This window comes from Vanellus vanellus (assembly GCF_965231255.1).
Source record: "Vanellus vanellus genome assembly, chromosome: 2".
NCBI classification, from domain to species: Eukaryota; Metazoa; Chordata; class Aves; order Charadriiformes; family Charadriidae; genus Vanellus; species Vanellus vanellus.
In genome coordinates, this window is record NC_138906.1 from 63972140 (window position 1) to 63994998 (window position 22859).

Consider the following 22859-nt stretch of genomic DNA (forward strand, 5'->3'; position numbering starts at 1 on the left):
AGTGGTATTTCAGACTTCCATCTCCACTGTACTCTCCATTTCCAGAAGGACAGGATTTGTCTGACAGCAGTTGGATGGACAACAAAATGAGGCAATCAGACCATGAGGCTTTCATAATTCACAAAATTGGACTACTGAGCAACTTAGTATACTCCGCTTTATCATGTTAGGATCACAGCCCTTCCTGGTCTACCAAAAAACAGGACAGCGGGTGTTAGACAGAGAAGGAAGCACCCAAACCCAGTTGCTGTGTCCATCATCACCTCACTGGAAGTATCCAGATCTGCACTGCAATTACAGGAAAACACAGACACCTTCAATAGCACTTCGATTCTCTTTCTTGCAAAAGGGACACTAGATGGTGCTACATCCGTATGCCTATCTTTATGCTCTCAGGTGAATGGTAGCAGCAAGAAAAAGAAGAGTTCAAAGGAAAAAACAACTGGGACAAGATAGGTGCCTCACACATGTAGTAGCAGCTGCCACTTCCAAGTCATACAGTGTTGCCCCACTGTCCACCAACCTTGGGACTCGAGTCTCCTCCTGCCCATTTACCAATAGGAGCTCCACAAGTGATAGCAGTAGAAACTCTGTAAGTCAGGCTACATTGAACTTTTCTCTTAAATCTTACTAACAAGAACCAAAATGAAGTAATAATTACCAACAAAATCTACTACAGCAGTTACTGAATTAATTTTCAGTTTTAATACTATTAGTGTTTAGAAAATATGTGCTCTACCAGTAACTTTTTTTTTTTAATAACAACTCTTAAAACATTCACAAACAACTTTTGGAGTTCTTCTGTTTGTTTTATTGTGTTTTTTTTTAATTTTGTTTTGTTTTTTAAATGGATCAATTGTTCTATTTCATTTACCCTTCTATGCTCAAATTAGCACAGATTCAGAAGCATCTACTTGCACAGGCATAGCGCTTCAGTTATAGCAACTATGAGTTTTGGATCACTTTACTATCAAATTCAGTGGGAAAGAAGAAGTCTTTAGGGCTGCTGTCCCTCACTCAGAGGTAACACCGGCTTAAGGAAACTTTTCACCTCACTGTTTCTTGTCACCCATCCCCGGTGCTCATTCCCTCAGTTACACCAACATAACTGCTTTTAGGCAACACAGTAGAACAGATCAGAGGTGTGATCAAGCTAAAACGTAACCCTCATCTCCCCTTTGGGATTCCATCCAGACCAGTTGCCTAAAATACCTCCAGCTGCACTCCCACAGAAATCTGCACAAGCACAGTTCTGGGGTGGTTTGGGGACAGGAAACGTTTACACCAACTCTGTATCCAAGAAAACATGCTTAGCACAATCAGGATGTGCAATGCACCCTCAGCTACATTACATCTGGTCTCAGGTCCCAGGCAGGAAAAACTGTGCTGCTGACAGAGAACGCTGAAACAGCAAACTGCCAGCAAACAGAAAGGGAAAAAAAACAAAACACCACCACCAAAGAAAAAAAAAAGCAAGAATTTTAAATTCTTTGAGCATCAATGGACTTCTTGAAAGTTAAAAGAGCAAAATATGCACATCATACAACTTAAACCTAAGAACAAATTATATCAGAGTCAACTCCAATTACATTACCATTAGCTGGTTATGTTTCAGAAAGCATCACCACACAGCACTGCAACTCAGTTTCCCAGTTTCTTCTTAACTGTGTTCAAGCCTTTATTTGCAAGAATTTTTGCAGATGACTTTTACAATAATCTCTAGGTGTTAGTCTTAGACTAAAAGAAGATAGATTACCCCTGATTGCTGAATTTGAACATACCTGCTTTAGGATGAGTAAAGGCTTGGCATTGGAAGAAAAATTACAGTATATGCAGGTTTGATATGAGCAATTTCTTTCCCACTAAATATCTTAAAAGTGTAAATAGTGCTAACCTGTCAGACCTACACAAAGTCTTCATGTTAAAGCTTCTGACAATCCTTACTCCTCTGCAAGTATTTATCTTTCTGCTTGTTTCAAGAGTGTACGCTGCATACCAGCATTTACTACTGACAAAATAGAGATTTTACAAAAGCGTCAGACCAGTTCCTAACTCCCAGTCTGTGCCCTTTGACACCTTTAAAAAGCACAGCAAAGAGCTGAAACTTGGAAAAATCCATTTAAAAAGAAAAAAAACCAACCAAACAAAAAACCACCACCCACCACTATTTCTACTGCAAATCTTACCATGTTTTCTCCAGTTCACAAACAGTACAAATATGCTGCTGCACAACAGCTAATTCATAAAAACATTATAGGATCAATCAGTAAACCACGCTTGGTTGACAACTAAGCAAGAAGAAAGAGTCAGAAACTGCATTAGGCTTGAAAGAGTGTGAGGTAGGAAGACATCCACTGACCTCCATTTAACAAAAGCTACTTTTAAAAATTGGAAAAAAAACAAACCAGAGTTTGCCTTGCCTTCGAGGAACCACAGATCAAGAAGGCATCTCAATTCATTTAAGTTGGTTGTCTGGGCTTGTAGTCAGAAACAGAAAAACAGAGTTAATCTCTTCCTGTTAACAGCGGAGGAGAGGAGGGGAGATAGGACACAGCCAACAGAACAACTTGCAAGCAAGATCCTTTTACAAGAGGCCTGGAAAACAGTTATCCCACCAGGAATGCACCTATGTAATGTTATCTAGTCTACCTACCAAGAAAATACCTACAGGGCAGTAAGAAGAGTGACCCATTTATAAACAAGCTCTAAACCCATGCAGACAGGGGATGAAGGATAGGGAGTTAGTTTCTGTTAACACAACATTTATTTTATGTAGAAGCGTACCTGACTGAAAGTGATTTTAGTGTTAATCCTGCTGCTTGTCTTCCCAAGGGAATAGGGATGGACACGCAGAGCATCTCTCCTTTCTATTTTCTTTTTTCAGAATACCAACCCTTAGTAACTACACAACAGTTGGGTTGAGCTAAGTTAAGGCATATTACAGAAGTATCTGTTGATGGTCACCATTAACAAATTCTCTGACCTACAAACAATTCTAGAAATGGCTGGAAGTAACTAAGGATAAAGGTACATGCCAGTCAATTAGAAGGGCCCTAGTCTTATTTCTATTTTTCTCAGCCCTCTCAAAAACTCAGCTGACTCCTCAAACATTCCCAAAAGACCTTGGAACTGGCAAGGTCACTTTAAGCTAAAAGCAGCTTCACAGCTCAGCCAACAAACCATGCATTTGGAATGGAAACTGTCTGTCATTTCATAGCCATATCCATGACTAAACTGAGTTACAGTGATTATTCAAACACAGAAAAATTGGGCCAGCTGACCACATCACTAAAAATCTAATTCTACTTAAAATACCGCACTTAAACAAATATTCCATTTATTTGTATGAACTTTATGATAAAAACCCATTTAACTTTTCATACAAGAATGCAGAAGAAGCTGCTCCTTACACATTAGTTCTGGAACTATAAAAGTTAATGTGACAAAAATGGAATTGTTTTGAAAAGCAAAAAGATACATGGTCAAAACACGTTGCATACTGTTTCTCCCATTCCTTTCTGCCATAAAGCAATCAACATAAAAATCTAAATTATGTTGAACATTAGGACAACCATTCCATAATTTTAAGCTGCAGTATTTCCTTCCCCTCATTCCTGACATTTAGTTGGTTTATTTTCCAAACAAACTTGAAATGGTTCAACTTCCCAAGCACATAAGTATAGTATCCTAGTTTGGTCAAGCTTATTTGCAAGAGCCTTAAACCTTACAAAGTGCTTTCACTGAAAATCCAGGTGCTTGTGAAATCACTTCTTAAACAAGAAAAAAAATGTGCAGAACAGCAACATTCCCATGAACCAGATATCTCACCAACAGCTTAAGAACAGAAGCTTAACTATGCATTTCCATACCCTTCACAAGATAAAAGATGTGACAGCTTACCAGTAATGGTGCAGGCATCTCTGTACTCTCTGCAGTCTGGCACATCATCTTCTACTGCTTCACTTACATAGTGCTCTTCATGAATGCCTGTGTCACAGGCTAGGACTGCATGATTCGACAGCTCCGAAGGAGGCACAGTGGTGGCCAAAGTGCAGTCGTGCAAAGCTGTGGCGTCCAGCTTGGCAGGTTTCACAGGGTTGTACAAACTGCCATCAGGGGGACCAGCACTGGAGACTGGGTCTGGCTGGCAGAAACAGAATTCTTTCTCTTTGCTCAAGTTGGCTTCAAGAAGTCTGCAAAACACAAAAGAAACAAATGTTCAATTCACGCCATTCCAAACAGCATAAATCAGAACAGATAACTTTCTTTTCCTTAAAGACCAGTTTAACCCGACAAATTCTGTGAATACTAAAAACCAAACAGTCTTCACAGAGCAGCTGCCTAACTTTGCACAGTCGTGTCAAGTAGGAAAGCGGTATTCCTTGTACAATGTTATTAACTAATGGCTGATTAAACATCCAGACTTTTGCCTAACCCAACTTGGGGAAAGCACAGTCCATCCACCTTGGCTCATTCACCTACTAGCTTTCTCTCACGTCGGCCAAGGGAAAGCTCTATGTAACCCAGCTTGCTGCATGAGAGACACTGTGCAGAGAAACTGCACAGCACTGGTTGATTTACTGACACTTTAATAACATCATCATTTGAAATTGACCGATGCCAAACAATACAGAAATGATTAGGAGCTTATACTGTAACGCTGCTAGGCTTATCCTCTCCACTGGGCCACCCTGCACAGCCCAGCCCTTCACTGCCAGCTGACATCTTTGCTCCCTTTACAGAGCGCACAGGAAACAGAAATCAAGGTGCACTGCATTAAGGGGGTATCCAGTTACTGAGGCTGAAGCACTGGAGAGCAGAAAACAGGGAACAAAGTCCCTCAAAGACAGATACCAACGCCCCCAGCAAGATTAAATTGGCCAGAGAAGGAATGAAGGACACCACCTACCCAAAAACTTCACCAAACTTTTTGGATAAGGGGTTAAAGGCACTGCAACAATTGGTGGTATGGTACTGCTTTTTGTTATCAGCAGTGTAAGAAAATATGCAAATGCTCATTACTGCTAGGAAAGGAAAATACAATCATGGGATTGCAGAAAACCAGACTAGAGAAAGGACCTGAAAGGCAGGAAAAAAGAGACTTTATATATGTGGTAGTTACAAGGCATAAGCAGCAGCTGAGGAACAAGCCACACAAGAACACCCAGACGACATGGGAAAAGCAGCCAAGACAGCCACCAAGAAGGCACCGATGCACTGGTCCGCAAGCAGGTGTGGATGCAACTCACTATGCAAGTGCAGCAACAGAACATGCTATGTCCAGCGTTTCATTGAGAACTAGAAATAAAAGTTCTCTGGAGAATCCTATAAAAAAGGTTCTCTTTAATCTCTGGGAACATGTCCAGATAATCTTGTTTTGCTGTTAAAGTTATACTCGGGATTTTGGCATCTTATTTTCTGGCATTTCTAGTAAATAGCGTCACTTCACCAAAGTGGGACAGTATTTCTAGAATCTCATTGCAAGACTCAAGCCTCTGTCTCTAAACTGTCAAGATACACATTACGCATTCTAGACCTTCTGAGAGTAAACTTCAGAGAAATCTTGCAACAAAGTTATAACACTGTACCAGCATCATCATTTCTCAACCTATTTTTTCACTTTCACTACAGGCATAAGAACAACAAAGCAAAATTCTCTCCCCCTGTCAGAGGATATCAACAAGGACTTGTTTACACTGAAATCAGAGCACCACAACTAGAAAATGGATGGGCAATATAAACTCTGGGGGAAAAAAACCTCATCATACACAAAATGACATTTCCTTAAGTCTGTCTCAATTCTATACATTTGTATTTCTGCATGGTACCACTTAACCTGTAAATAGTTCTCAGATCAAGAGCCTCAAAACCTGTATATTGTAATAATAATAACAACAGCTACAGGAACAGATTAAATCAGGTGATAAATTTATGATACCATACTCTCATACAAATAGTACTCTACTGTGGTAGCTGCAGAAAGAGAAAGTTTCACTTGAGTGCTTTAACAGAAAATCTTATGGTTCCCCTGCAGAGCATCCATTATTCCTGCGCTATCACAGTACATACTGAAAAGAACAATGGGGTCACTTGTACTGATTATTTTTAAAACACTCCCCTTTCAAGTGGCCCTTTAGGAATAACAAGGGGGAGATTACTGAGATCAGAAATTACTTGTTCAAATGAAGTTGCAATCAAAATGCAAATCTTTGTTTTCCCCTCTGCATTGGAGACAGAAACAGATTAGGCTATAAACAAGAAAATATACTAGAAATGCACTGACTGACTGATTAAAGGGTTCCATTTTGTCCTAGTTGCTACCACACCTCTGTGAATCACATTTGTTTTGGGAAACTGTTAGATTAAGTCTGTTGTTATGAAGAAGGGCATGTCTGGGAGTAAGTAACCGAAAGCATTAACAGCACTCTTCAGCTCTTCTTGCCCTCCTCTCCCCTCGTCCCCATGCCCTGCCTTAGCAACTATAGGAAGCCAGCAACATAACAACACTACCAAATGAAATAAGACTGATAACCAAAGTGAGATTTGTGTGTAAAAAAACCTTCAAGTGCGTTTTGGGAATCTGAGATCTGGTAACTTTTCTAGACACACTGACATTCAACGTCTGACATACCTGAACACCTTTACTCATTCACCACTTTATCGGCCACACACCTCTCACCAAGAATACATTTGGCCACATCACTGCAAGTTGCTTTATAAGTTTATGGCTCAGAGACTGGTGTCGTCAGCAGGATTTTGGGTTCTTTGATCATGGGCTGCTTTTCAGGACACCAGGCCTTCTGGCAACAGACGGCAAAAGCCTGTCTCAGAGGGGGAAAAGGGTTTTAGGGCAGGAGTTGGTGGGGCTCGTTGACAGGGCTTTAAACTAGGTTTGAAGGGGGATGGGGATAGATCCAAGGTTGCTAGCAAAAAGCCTGAAAGTGGGGTGCTGGCACTAGACTTGGAAAAGACAGGGGGCGTAACCGGGCTCCTTAGGAAGATGTCTGGGGATGGCAGAACTTCAGCTCCCTCCAGTAAAAAGGAGAAAGGACCAATAGCCCAGCTGAAGTGCTTATACACTAATGCACGTAGCATGGGCAACAAACAGGAGGAGCTGGAAGCCATTGTACACCAGGGTAATTACGATGTAGTTGCCATCACAGAAACATGGTGGGATGACTCACATAGCTATAGTGCTGCCATGGATGGCTATAGACTCTTCAGGAAGGATAGGCAAGCAAGGAGAGGCGGGGGGGTGGCCCTGTATGTCAGGGAGTGTTATGAATGTCTTGAACTAAATGATGGTGATAATGGGATTGAGTGTTTATGGGTAAGGATCAGAGGGAGGGCTAACGAGGCAGATATTGTAGTAGGAGTCTGTTATAGACCGCCCAACCAGGATGAGGAGGCAGATGAAATATTCTATAAACGGCTGGGAGAAGTCTCAAGATCGCGAGCTCTAGTCCTCGTGGGAGACTTCAATTTGCCGGACATCTGCTGGGAATACAATACAGCAGGGAGGGAACAGTCTAGAAAGTTCCTGGAAGGTACTGGGGATAACTTCTTAACACAACTAGTGAAAGAGCCAACTAGGGAAGGTGCCCTGCTGGATCTGTTGTTTGTAAACAGGGAAGGTCTTGTGGGGGATGTGATGGTCGGAGGCCGTCTTGGCAACAGTGACCACGAAATGATAGAGTTCTCAATTCTGGGAGAAGCAAGGAAGGGGGTCAGCAGAACTGCCACCTTGGACTTCCGGAAAGCGGACTTTGGGCTCTTCAGGAGCCTGGTTGACAAAGTCCCCTGGGAGGCAGTCCTCCAGGGCAAAGGAGCCCAGGAAGCCTGGATGTCTTTCAAGACAGAAGTCCTAAAGGCGCAGGAGCAGGCTGTCCCCGTGTGCCGTAAGACAAGCTGTCGGGGAAAAAGACCGGTCTGGCTAAGCAGGGAGCTAGTGTTGCAGCTTAGGGAAAAAAAGAGGATATACGGCCTTTGGAAGGAAGGGCAGGCCATCCAGGAGGATTACAAAGAGGTAGTGAAGCGATGTAGGGAAAAAATCAGAAGGGCCAAAGCTCAGCTAGAGCTACACCTGGCTTCTGTTGTCGAGGTCAACAAAAAAAAGTTTCTATAAATATATTAGCGATAAAAAGAGGACCAAGGATAATATCTGTCCTCTAGTAGATGGGGCTGGTAACGTAGTAACTAAGGATGAGGAAAAGGCTGAGGTACTTAATGCCGTCTTTGCCTCAGTCTTCAGCAGTAGGACCAGTTGTTCCTTGAGTTCCCCAACCCCTGAGCTAGAATACAGGGATGGGGAGCAGAATGAAGCCCCTGTAATCCAAAGGGAAATGGTGAGGGACCTGCTTCAGCACCTGGAGGTGCACAAATCTATGGGGCCGGATGGGATCCATCCAAGGGTACTGAAGGAGCTGGCGGAAGTGCTCACCGGCCCACTATGCATCATTTATGAACAGTCCTGGATAACCGGGGAGGTCCCAGCTGACTGGAGGTTGGCAAATGTGACACCCATTCATAAGAAGGGCCGGAAGGAGGATCCAGGGAACTACAGGCCAGTCAGTCTGACATCGGTGCCTGGGAAGGTCATGGAGCAGATCATCCTCAGTGCCATCACACGGCACATGCAAGAGAACAGGGTGATCAGGCCCAGTCAGCATGGCTTTGTGAAAGGCAGGTCATGCCTGTCAAACCTGATCTCCTTCTATGACAAGGTGACCCACTTGGTGGACGAGGGAAAAGCTGTGGATGTTATCTACCTGGATTTTTGCAAGGCTTTTGACACCGTTTCCCATAGCATTCTCCTGGAGAAACTGGCTGCTTATGGCCTGGACAGGTATACTCTTCGCTGGGTAAAAAACTGGCTGGATGGTCGTGTCCAGAGAGTGGTGGTAAATGGAGTTAAATCCAGTTGGTGTCCAGTCACAAGTGGTGTCCCCCAGGGATCGGTGCTGGGGCCCGTTCTCTTTAATATCTTTATCAATGATCTGGATGAGGGGATCGAATGCACCCTGAGTAAGTTCGCAGACGACACTAAACTAGGGGGGCGTGTTGATCTGCTTGAGGGTAGATTGGCTCTGCAGAGGGATCTGGACAGGCTGGACCGATGGGCTGAGGCCAATGGTATGAGGTTCAACAAGGCCAAGTGTTGGGTCCTGCACTTGGGTCACAACAACCCCATGCAGTGCTACAGACTGGGGGCGGAGTGGCTCGAAAGCTGCCTGGCAGAAAAGGACCTGGGGGTGTTGGTGGACAGCCGGCTGAGCATGAGCCAGCAGTGTGCCCAAGCAGCCAAGAAGGCCAACACCATCCTGGCCTGCATCAAGAATAGTGTGGTGAGCCGGACTAGGGAAGTAATCATCCCCCTGTACTCGGCACTGGTGAGGCCTCACCTCGAGTACTGTGTTCAGTTTTGGGCCCCTCACTACAAGAAGGACATTGAGGTGTTGGAGCGTGTCCAGAGAAGGGCTACAAAGCTGGTGAAGGGTCTGGAGGACAAACCTTATGAGGAACGACTGAGGGATCTGGGGTTGTTTAGCCTGGAGAAGAGGAGGCTGAGGGGAGACCTTATCACCCTCTACAACTACCTGAAAGGAGGTTTTAGAGAGATGGGAGCTGACCTCTTCTCCCTGGTTACAAGTGATAGGACAAGAGGAAACGGGTTCAAGTTATGTCAGGGCAGGTTTAGATTGGATATTAGGAAGCATTTTTTCACTGAAAGGGTTATTAAACATTGGAATAAGCTGCCCAGAGAGGTGGTGGATTCACCATCCCTGGAGGTGTTTAAGAAAAGGGTAGACGAGGTGCTTAGGGACATGGTTTAGGAGTGGTGGTGTTTTTATCAGGGTAGGTTAATGGTTGGACTTGATGATCTTAAAGGTCCCTTCCAACCTCACTGATTCTATGATTCTATGTTGAATGAGTTTCACCTCTCCCCCTTCACCCAGATCAACCTTCACCCCAGCGGGGCACCATGGAACCAGTTCTCCCCCTCATAAACTGCACTACAACAGCTTCTGCCCTGTCACCGTTAAGAACAAGCAGAAAGAGACACACACATTCAGAAACAAAAAGTCATCCCTGCTCTTCTTTCACACAAGCTGTTTTACTGTTGGCACTTATGGAAACCATAAACAAACAGAGCTTGAAAAAGCAAACAAGCAACAAAAGCTCTCCCCCCAAAAAACCACACAAGTCAGTTTGCCTGGTCTGGTGCAGAAACCCATGTCAGATGTACATGAGAAAGTCAAGTTCTGGATTAAAGAAGAGAATTTGCTTTGATCTGAAAACCTTGTACCATGAAGGGAACAAAGCAGACGTACATGTGTATGCCTACTCCCTTTCCAACTTATTTAATATCCACGATTTCAACACAGTGGAAAAATGCCGTATCAAACCCATAGAGGCACTGTTTGCATGGCCTTTCTTGCAAGGCAAGATATGGTAATTAGGTGGTAATCGAGGGGTGCACACTTTTCCTTTAAACTTTCATCTAAATCTTCCTGTTGCAGGAAAGATAAACAAACTAAAACTGAGCAGTATTTACCAGATTGCCAAAACAGCCATAAAGAGAAACACACATTGTAGCTGCTATACCCATGAAATACAAAACATTAATATTATTCTTCAGTCAATCTCACCTGTATATACACTACTCATAAGGAGAAGATGATACAAATTGTTATTGCAGTGTTTCATATTGACACCTTCTGAAATTCAAACAATTACAAAATTTCTAAGTCAGATTATGACTTTTCTTGATGAAAATTCAATGCATTTCATTCTTTCTACTGTGTATGTCAACAGCAGCCTGCACACAGGATCTAAATAACTCTTCTACCTAATATGACATAATTCAGCTTTTGCCTCAGTGACTGATTGCACCATTTCTACCAGTATAAACACAATGACAGTTTGGGGACAATAAATATTTCTTTAGACCCACGTCTGTTTAATTTGGAATGTTTGAACTTAATTTTTCAGTGTAAAACTGTTCACAGAAAGAACACAGTTCCCGTATCTAAATATTTTCAACCAGGTCATTTTACTCTGAAAAAAAAAAAAAAAAAAACAACCAAACCCTTACTTGCAAGCTTTTTGTTAAAGAGTCTCATTCAAAACTCACACTTTATAAGATCAATGACACAAGCACAAAGACTTGCTCCTGCACTCCTCCTCTGTACAATACCCAGATTTTGGTCTAACCCAATAAATGCTTAAAATACAGTGTTTGTGTGACTACTACATGAAGAGCTTAAATTTTATATACACCAAACACCGCTGTCATCTAATAGTACACCTACACAATAGTTTGGATCAAGAAGTACATTGGGTACTAATTGCAGTGTACCTGTGGCAGCCCAGAATCCAAAAGCCAAATTAAAACTGAGTTGTGGTTAGCCAGCACTGCACTCCACTTTAAAAAAAATAAAATAAAATAAATATTACCCAGCTCTAAGTACCTAGGCAAAGCAGTTCAAAGCTAAGACACATTTACATCAGACAACAGCCAAGATTTGAAGGTTTTGAGATAAAGAAAAAAAAATCTCCACATCAGTCAGCCATTTCTGGGTTCTGATCATTAAAAAAATAAATTCATTGTTTGCGGTGTGTTTTGAGGGGTGGGGGTTGAGTTTCATACACCACATATTTAATACAAATGCAACTAAAATAAACCACTCGCTGTTTCACAGCCATTTGAGATAAAAGTTCTTCTGCATGCAGGATTAAACACTATTTAACTCTGAAATTGTAAAGACACAAATGAGTTAAAGTAATCCTTCCTCCCTCAAAAGCAGTAAGAGACACGCAGCTATTCAGTCATGTGCCTACCCAGACCCCAGCAATGCCAACAAACACGTTTGTAACCTGGTAACTTTACTCCCACCACCATCTTGGATTGCAGCAACAGCAATTTACTGTAGTCAGACAACGTCTGGAACTCCTACAAATAACCTGCCACCCGAGAGCCACAGGCTGCATGCTATGGTGATCAGTAAGCTTTGAATATTTTTTAGTTATTTACCTAGATCAGATTTTGTGCTTCAAATAATACTTTTATTCATTAGTATGGCAGCTTGACCACAGCAAACATCTGCAAATTTAAAGAAATACTTCCTTAAAAGAGGGGGAAAATATCTTCCTAGTGTTTCTGACTAAAATCTTCCTCTTTCTTCCAGGTGACCCTTTTGCTATGCATACTCTCATACTTAACTATTTGGTTTAAAGCGGCAGCACAGTTCTGAAGCAAAACCATTTACTGTGAGCTAGCTGGGTTTTCAGAATAACTTTGGTGCAAATGAACAATCAATTCCCTTTTGAATAGGAGAACCAGAAAACTCTGCTCCAAGATGCACTTCAAATGCAACCTGCTGCCAAACAGGGACATAAGACTTCAAATAACTCTGTGGGCTACATCACCGCAAGGTCATCTGGCATGTACTTATGACATTTTTCTCCTTCAGAAAGCTTCAAACTGCACAGGTAAGTGGGACACCCAGCCTAAGGTGCCAAGCTAAATCTAAATTAAAGTAACTCACCCAAATTAGTAATGAAGATTTAAGAAGCTTCACTGCCAACAACTTTGATCTACTCATCCATCCCTACTGACCAAAGTATTTGCTAATTTAGACAGAACCTCAGGGTACCAAGGGACAGAGACAGCTTTCCACTCTTAATATCTGCCTGGAGCTACAGAGCCCTGATCCTGTATTCTCATTTACTAATTTAGTAAATCCCATTTACTAACTACTAACTGATGGTTAAATACTTCAGAGGGTTTCAGGTTGTGCAAATTCCTCCCTTTAATGTACTTGCAAGAATCCCACCAAAAATGTTCTTCCCTGTTTTGTACATCACTTTGTAAATCCACTGAACACCTCTGTTTTACTAAGTCTGATGAGTTTTACTAAGCTCTTTTTAAAAGAGCCCTCAAACTTTGATACTGACATGAAAAAAACTTTCTTCAGATGCAAAATGCCCCATCTAGACACTGGAGCAAATCAAAGTGAATTTATGTGTCTGTCTAATCCGTGAAACAGGTTAACACACTGGTCTACCCTCTGCAATTCAGAATACAGCCTTCAGTCTGTGTTTTGGAAAATAATCACCAAATTGACCAAAGCAACTCAGTAAGACTTGCTTCAAGCATTTGACTTGCTTATTTCTTTACTAATTCACATCTTACATCTACAAAAGTTTGCATTTTTTTTTAATTTAAAAACAATTTTTTCAACTGAGTGACTGGGATCAAAAGCCAGTCAAAATGCCTACATCTATTTAAACACACTTTGTCAGACCACAAATAAACAACCATTTGCAATAGGTCTGGCTTTTACACACACACACACACACACACACACACACATATATAATCACTAAACTTTATAAAGACTTCAATACGAAGACTGAATTTGATTCCAAATAATTTACTGAGTTGTTTTAATCTTGTCCTGTATTATATACCCTCTTATAAACCATGGGGTTTTATTTTCCAGTCGGGAGCTAGTTTTTAAATGTGTAGAATGCTGACTGCTTAGTTAAACCTCTAGCTAGAGGGACATAAACAGCCAAAGTGTCATAGATGTCACAGAATTTGACAAGCAGTTCATTTACCTTCCAACACTTTGCATAAAAACAAGTACTGCATTTCTCATGTTAGATGAGATCTATTATTTTTACAGCAAATTAAAGGGACAAGCATCTTGGACAACTCTAGACTACATCCTTATCCAAAGACTTAAAGCCACTTAAGAGCCTTTTAATCAAACATCTCTCCTAGATTACCCTGAAGGAAACAGTGCCTCGCTTTCTCAACAGTGCTTTTGTGTCCCAGGCAGCCACACCAAAGCTGTCTGCTACCACAACATCACACAAATCCTTAAATTCAAGCCTTATATTAAACCATATTCCACGTTTTGTTGGGGGTTTTTTGCCTTTTTTTTTCCCCTTCATAGTGGTGTTAGGAACTCTTTGGCCTAGTCAAATGGAATCTTTTCAGAGAAGTAACAACACCCAGTGGTTATGGCACATGCTATGAAGGACCTTCTCAATACGCTTCCCAAAAGAGGGGTACTTCTGCCTATGAAACCATTAAAAAATGTTTTCAACCTAATGATTTAAAGGGTTTCTAGAATCACTTTTTATAAAGCCTCACAACCAACAAGTATTAAGCAGATGAAGGCATCCAAAACCAGAACAATACCTGGCTAAGTGCCAGTGGCATGGCAATGTCATTTAGGCTAAAAAAGTCACCACTAGAGAACAAAAGCCAGAACAGCAGCAGCAATAACTAAAAAGATGCTTAAACATATGAACATGTGAAGTGCAAAACCTTACTCTCAAGGTCCCCAAAGCTGCTGCTGTGACCCTGTTTGACCATGAAGTCATCAATCAAGAAGAGTCATGTTTTCTCAGAAAGTAATGCATATCAAAACATCACAAATAGAAAGCCCAATAGAGAGAAAAAAGAATAAGAAAGAAAGAAAAACACCCCACTGTTCTCCACAAACCAAAGTTTCTCACCACTAGGATTTGGCCTTCAAAAGGAGCCCATCAGTCTCTTCTCCCCTCAGGCCAAGGGATAGTGGAAGCATACTGTGAAGACAAGCCCCGGCTTTGACCTTCACAGCTGTGAGTGCACAAGCGTGCTCTCACCCGCCTTTATGTAACACTGCCCCTCTCCGCTCTGAAGTTCCTTCAGGCAAATATTGCAAGGTTCTATAAATAGTTCTTCCTTGTGTAAGGCTCGCATTACACTGGGAGGTTTTTACAGCTCCTTCTCCTTTTATTTAATGTAAGCCACCAAATTTGCACTTCCCCCCCCCCCCCCCCCCCGAACAAACAAAACCAAAAATAGTTTAAAAATTAGTGTATTCCTATTAGTGCATCACGCTACTGGCTGGGAGAACTTCACTAGACGTGCTGTGTACCTGTCTTAGGAAGGGAAAGCTCTTCAACCACCACCACTAGTACACAGTGTATGAGAACTGCATGTGCAGTCAAAGGAGGAATTCATCAGGTAACAAAACAAAGCTCAGTGGTAAAGCAATGCAAACTATCATCATCTCAAACACGTACTTTCTCTTCACACCCATGCACGTGCAAGGTGCTCGCTGAGGTACAGCAACACAGGATGGGTCCAAGTGGCATGGTTCAACACTTGCTGAAGAGAAAGAAAGTATCTAATGACTTAAAAACCAAGCCAAAACCAAACCACAAAAAAAAAAAAACAAAAACACCAAACCATCTGGGATTAGGCTGCTGTTGTATTTACCATATATGAACTCCTGCATCGTACACAGCCAATACAGAAGCTAAACTACATGAACATCAGATTCAGTATGTTCACGTATATGCTGCCTACCAGCATATCTCCTCATAACTCTAAAAAAAAAAGAGGTAAGTATCAAAGACTTGTCAAACAGTTCAGGTATAGGGAAAACTATCACACTAGCAGCAAACCAGGTCCTCAAATAGTATGGATGGGAACATTGACAATCAAAACTTGGAAAGTGTTGCTTGTTTATATACCAAAAGAGCATGAAACTCCCCACTTCTTTACTTCTCCATAAACCTCAAGGACTTTGAAAAGATAACTAAGTATACGGTACTGCTTTTCCACTAGTTGAGAAAAGCTGTGGGCTGACCACAATTTCTCTGAAATGCAGCAGAGGAGGTAACACCACTGTGTCTGCTCTCGAGTCCTGAGCTCATTTCCAAGCCACAGTAAGAACCAGCGAGACCGCTTGACCAGAAGCAGAACAGAGAAGAGAGCACAAATTCCATAGACACACATGAACTAGCTACTGGTAAAGTGGAAAACAAAACCAAAAGGACCCAACAACCCTACTGAACAGTACCTGGGCCTAAGCCAGCATGCAGTAGGCAAAGATACTCAAATCAAAATACGTTACCATTCCGAGACAAAACTCTGATCAGCCAGCCAAGCCATACCTTCTTCCTTAGGACAACACTAAAGAGCGAGGTAAAGCAGTGAAAACAGCTGAAAGACCATGCTAGAATGGTGGTTCCCCCCACCACTACCACTGTTTAAACAAAGCTACAATTAACCTAACTGCCAACAAATTAGGGCCAAGAATTTTAGTCAAGTAATGCTAAACAAAGAATCAACTGACTCAAACCAGATATTTATCATGATTTAAAACCCGGGGGGTGGGATTTTAATCTCATTTTGCACTACTATTGTTTCTCTCCTATTACAGAAGGATTTTTCTTAATTTCTCACCCTCTACAGTGACTTTTAAAGAGTCTACATAGAGTTGGTATAATTTAAATTTTAAAAATTGCTGGTTTATGGGATTGAAAAAGTGTCATTATTTCAAATTTTAACAGCTGTCCTTCTGAAAGGATTTACACAAAACAAAACTAAGACTGCTGCTTTTCTTTACTATTTCTTATTGCACAGCAACAGTGAGAGGCAGGGGTGAGAGGACCATCTGATGAAAAAAAAGAACAAATTCCTTGCAAACTGCCCTAAAAAAAAAAACCCACACCATATCTACTGTGTCCTGATCCACTTACTTTCAGAATGAGTTTATTGCTTTGGAATAAGTTGAATAATCATATGAAAAGATGATAAAGAAAGAAGAAAAAAAAAATCCAAACAAATCAAAATCAAACCTGTTGAGTAAGAACATTCAATTTTTTGCAGAAAGTAAGAACTTGACGTTTCCTATTGCTGCTAGAAGCAATTTTAAAGATGACTATTAGGAAGCTTACCTCCAATGACAGGCAGACCACCAATTCCTGCTTCAAGTAAGATGCTAAGAAGATCTGCTTTGGCTCATTAGCATCATTGTCCCTCACTCCCTGGCAGCAAGCCTTCCCATGTGCTCCAGCAACTGGCACGACCCAGTGAGAACCTCCCTCGCTCTTCAAGGTTGTCTTACAACTCTAAACGTGCATAGAGTCCCTCAGAACCTATCCTACAATTTCTTAACTGGCTGTTAATATCGCTGGGCCTCATAGGCACTTTCTTTTGTTGTCTTTAAGTAGTTATGTATGGGGAAAATGCTTTCAATCATATACTACTATGTTTGAGAGGACATGAGTGAACAGAACACAGCTCTGTCGCAAGGTCTGTAATTATAGCCCCTCTCTAAAGCTTTGGGCTGGGGGGGGAATACAGATCACAGCCCTTTTCAGCAAAGAGACAGCCAGACCTCCACCACTCATGGATACCAGGGCCTTACAAGTCACTTGAGGTACCAGTGTTGAGCAACATAACAAGACTACGAATTCCTAAACAACCAGCAATTCCGGGCCTTATACCAAAGCCTTGGTCACATGGACTTCCCAGCAACTGAGACACGAGCTGCTGACTAGCGAGGGTGCATCTCAACACATACCATTCCAATGCAGGACTGCTTCCCTTCAGCTTCCATAGAAGTTAACGGCTACAACAAAAGAGAGAAATCTCACAGCCCTTCTCAAAATGCTACAATGTAGTTTAAAAACTGGCACAATTATTCTGCCAAGTCATTTTTCCACTTAGGAAGTTTGTGTGTATACACAAGGAATGAAATAGGAAAACAAGAATTTGCTGTTTAAAGGTTACTCTGTATGCCCAGTATATTACCATATACATGCATCTGTGTTCTTGGGAACCTAGAAATGTTTATCTTAACAACAGGCTGTGGAATTCTAGGAAACTGAGCCAAATATCCATGGCTTAGTGCCATTAAAGTCAAAGTCACACTAGCAAAGATTTTGGAACAGAGTTTTTAGAAAATTCCAGGGGCATTAACATGAACATGGCAAGAGCAACATTGTGATACAGTCTTTTAAACAAGAAATGAAACAAAACAAAAAGTCTCCTTACAAGGGAGAACTACTCGAGAGCACAAGCTAAGGGGTAAAAATGCAAATTAAATGTAATACGTGCTATGTTATTGCTTCATTTGCAGACTAAACTATCTTACTCAATTACACAATAAAGTTGAAATCCAACATTGTGGCTTTCCCCAAAGGACCACAAAAATAAAAATCTGAAGTCACTCAATACAGATGGACCAAATGGTTCCAATTAATTTGGAAATTGATTTTGGAAAAATAATTGCAACAACGCTCAAACATGGTGCTTTTTGAAGTTGTCCTCAAATAAATTCCTGCATGCATGTACATATTGTCCAAAATGCACAACAGATAGTATTGGACACTGAACTTCACTTACTCACCAGAGTCACAGCATAGGGTAAGAAAGCACTTGACCAAACTTCCCCTGCCAGATCCTGCTCTATTGTAAATCTCTGTTGATGGAGACCTAAAACTACTGTAAGTGGACTAGGCAAGCTGACCCGCTTACCCATCAGTCAATTCAGTTTCCCACTTATCGGCATACCTTATGACTTATTCATATCTTAGCACCCAGTCAGAAAGCATTCTGAGTATACCACCCTCAGGCAAGCAACCAAGCCAGCTTTCAGTGAGGGGAAATAGTTCTTCAACAAACCTTATTCCTGTATGTCAAGGATTTTTTCCTGTGTGTACTCTTAGACTGAAATTTCCTTGAAAACTTTCTCTGAAAGTGAAATTTTTCACTACAGTATCAAAAGCAACCCTTGCTCAGGAAATAAGAGGAACTGGACAGACAAATTCAGTAAAATATTAGACACACACAGTAAAGGTGAAAGTACACAGAACAACACGTTGGTCTACAAGGTTGGAAAACACAGAGTTTGAAGCACTTCTTCATTCAACTGAAAAAAATAAAAACAACATTAAAGTTCCCCACCCCCAGTTTAAAAGAAAGCATCTCTCAATAGAAATTTCTTCCTTCAAACTGTTTTTTCATTATCTAAATTTGGCAGAGCAAAGGTCTTATCAGCCTCAGAACCACAACTAGGATTCATTTTCCTTGACTCTGCACATACTCTATCACAAGCAAAGTTATCATTCCAAATACTCAGTTTCCTTAAAATAACGATAATATTTACTCAGATTTAAGAGTGGAACATCTTCTGGACTTTCAGTACCCACAGTTACATTAGACAAAGACAATCAACTTTGACACCATAGGAAAGTATCACTAAACCAAAGTAATTAACTATGCTAAAGACTTCCACGCTTTTTGCTTGTGCACAAAGATGAAGTTTCTGTCAAGAGAGCTGTGGAAGATTTGGATTTCTAGATCAACAAGCAAAATGGAAAGCAAGGCCTCCAAGTATAATCCTGAATATAAACACAGGATTTCCTGAAAGGAACAGACCTCTTTACCTACTCTGAAATTCCCCGTGTAGATTGCTCATTCGACATACAAACTCTTACTTGAGCTAGAAAAGGTAAAAAGAAGCCAAGATTTGATAGCTGAGGCCAATAACATTAAAAAATGGTTTGAAACCGCACACCCTCAATTTCATTATTTAGCCTTTACTAATTTTAGGTTCTCTGGTTCTAACACCAGACATTAAAGCTTTATCACACCTCTTTTACTGTCAGGAGAGAATATGAAACTCTCCTTGCTATTAAAGAAGGTCTGGGAAGCACTTCCCTGTAACTCAATGCAGCAGACAGGGAAAAATTAACTTGCCTGGAAAGTGCTGCACATCATATCATCAAAAGAGAGAATTTTTAGGAAAATACTTCTATATTCTACATAGGCATTGACTTCCCTGAGATGAAGTCAACCTATTTAAGTCCTTCTACGGTTCATGTAGAAAAGCATTTGATTTAAATTTAGTCGTGCTTTAAGCACAAGCAAGGTGACATAGCATACCTGCCTGAGAGCTTGGGGTTCAGCAGAACTTTCAGGAAGAAATGCTGAAACAACATTAAAGAGCATGCCCAATGGCAGCAGAGATCTTCAGGCCATCACTTGCCCCACACAAATAACAGTTTTGGCTTTGTTTACCAAATTCTTGGCCATCCTTTTGGTCAGAAGAACATAGCAATCCAAACAGTTCATGCAGCAGTTCAAGCAAAAGACAAGACCATATCCTAAAGAGAAAATTGCAATATTTCTCCTAGCAGGATGCAGGAATTTAAACACGGCAGTTATTCCTACTGCAGACTAGAGACCTGGGTAGACTAGACCACTCTTATTTCCCTTGCTTTTCTGGATCCAGACTCAGTTTTCAGAAACATACTGTTTAATCATCAGTACCAACTGCAGGGTTCAGCAAAGACATGACCCCCAGTTCCTCCAAAGATGTTCTCCTCAGTAAGATATTCTGCTGTCACTTTTGAAATGGTTACTTCATAATATTCCGTTCTCCATGTACTTATGTCTCTATAAGGTCCCAGAGCCCACAGCAGCAAAGCTCAGTTTTCACACACTTGTCCCTCACCATGGAAACAAAAGAGGAAGAAGAAACAGTGTGCACATACCTCATTTATATTATTAAATAAAAAATCATCATCAAAATACCCTACTTATGCTCATAATTAGGCTGGAATCTCCATGGCTGCAACAGGAAGCACAGTAAGTTTCCCATGACTCAGGCCTAGCAATTAATTCCCTTGTAAACTTCCACCACCAGCAACTGACATGTCAAGGCCAAAATAAGCAACCATCCTACAGTTAAAAAAGGCAGCCAGCTTTCAAGCAGCAGTAAGTCTAGCACAGCCCCTCTGGGGTGAATGTCTTGGTAGTGAGTGACAAGCTGCACCAGAAACCTTCCCAGAGCTCTTTTAAGAGATCACAGCTTTTCATTGTAGGTCTGCAGTTCTACTCCGCGTGCCCTTGCTCCAAAGCTGCTGTTCAGTCCAGACTTCAGTCATCAAAAAAAACCCCACCAGCTGCCTCCACAGCCTCTGCCCACAGCCCAAAAGATCTCTGTGCAATTTGAGCAAGGCACACTGCCAGTTTCTTAGTAGGATGAGCCTGTGCTGAAATGCCCTCTTCCTCAGTCTCACTCTACCTACACTGACTGCAGCAGAAACATGAAGGATTATTAATAAGCAGGAGGAAAAGGTCAGCAACTTGACTTGGATCCATGACTTTCTAGGCTAAGATCAGTTGCACAGTATGCCAGAAGGGCCAGACGAGAGACCGACTTTCCCAGAAGATACCATGAAACAGCATACACCTATATGGTCTCCCACAGAATCCTACTGCCAAATGAGTGCTCATATAGCCACGTCGATAGGGAACACAATGGTGTTTTACAACTCCGACTGATTTCAGATAATCCAGAATGAATTGACAGGGAGGTAGGAAGAAAGCAACGTAAAATAAGTCCAGCAACAGACAACAGATCACTTAACAACTGGCACTACATTTTGGGGGGATTTCTGCAAATTTTCTCCTTCAAAATTTTGCGTAAATATCATTTGATAGGTTTCTGCTCTTCCTCAATCTTTAGATTGTGCTCAGACCTGAAGGCACTGAACAAAGAACAGAGCCATTCATTAGCTTTTCAAAGGCCTCTATGTAGAGATACCAATTTACAGTGCGATTAAGAAACCATACAAACTGAAACATATAGCTAGCACCAAGAAGAATACTTTCTTGCTACTAGAGCGCATATATGATTTACTGGCAAGGTGTTTAGCTGCAGGTTTCTGAATTTAGACAGATTTTTCCTCTTTCCCCTTGAACAAGTTTGTTCTCAGCTAATAAGAAGCTTGTTTTTTTGCAGTCATGCATCACAACTGCGTCACTAAGATGTATGAATCTGTTCTGTTTAGTTCTTAGGGTTCTTCTTTTAGCACAATTCTGGTTAAAATAATGTATATGCACATTGGTGCACAGTGGTAGAGTATATTTCCTACAGATGAAGGCAGGAAGAGAATTTGAGCATGCTCTATCCTTGCTCCAAACATACCTGCAGACATTACAGCTGCACAGATCATTCACGGTGCAAAAAAGCAACTAGAGAGGACATTGGCCATGTCATTCTTACATTCCTTGGTGCAGCCACCAGGCTCAGTGACCTAAGTATGCCATCAAGTCTTTAAAACCAAAGATTTAACAGTTAGCTTCCATAGTACAGTTGGCATTCATTGTCAGCTCCCCTTGCTGCATGACAAGGGGTGTCACCATAACCACCAGGTTTTAACCATTATGGTCTGTGTTCCTCAGATGAATTTCAAACAGCTGTAAAAATAAAACTGAACTTCAGCTTCACAAGTTTACAAATTACTCAGAGTGCATCATATATTCTACCTGACCACAGGCAGAAAATATCCGACCCAGCAAAGTTGAAGAGCTATATGCAGAATTTTACTACAAACATCCTACATAGGCAAAGTTGCACTGCCAGATTAAACCCCCCAAAAACCCCCCGAGACTGCATATGATGAACAAAAATCAGCCCCCATACAAGCATCTCAGCAGGACCAACACCCACCAGTCAAAATGAACAAAGATGACACTCTGACTGGCCAGAGGACAGACAAACATTTTGAAAGTGATTTTCAACTGAGAGAAATGGAAAAAAGGAAGTTTTTCCATGTTAGGTAGATGACAGTACCCCAGTATGAAGAGCTAGTATGGTGGAACATATAAAACCTAACAATAAACACTATGAAGAGAGATGGCTGATCTTTCACTTCAGCATGCCTACAAACCTTCGATTGCATAGAATGTTGTTTTACAAAACACTGCAGCAACTGACACGGCCTACCTTACTTTATCTTTGGTGTCCCCACAGCAATGAAATACACATCACTGAAATGTTTCTGCTATGTGGCAGTGTTCCCAGGTATGTCATTTAGAGGAGTCTCAAACAGCTTTGAATTCCATTTTAAATTCTCTACCTGAAAATTTTTCTTACAAAGATAAACATGAAAGTGAAGAAAAGCACATTCACTCAGCCATTCACATGGAGACTGAAGCACTGCAGATGACCTTTGAATTTAGCACTAAAACAAAACACACATTAAAAATA

At 41.3% G+C, this 22859-nt stretch overlaps 1 protein-coding gene across 1 annotated transcript in view; it reads right to left on the reverse strand.

Moving 5' to 3' along the window:
- The window catches only part of TRAK1 (trafficking kinesin protein 1), a 115769-nt gene that overhangs the window by 85772 nt on the left and 7138 nt on the right, over positions 1 to 22859 (reverse strand). Inside the window, exon 2 of the mRNA XM_082498974.1 lies at positions 3901 to 4193. The gene's annotated coding sequence lies outside the window, so the exon portion shown is untranslated. The remainder of the gene's footprint in view (positions 1 to 3900; positions 4194 to 22859) is intronic.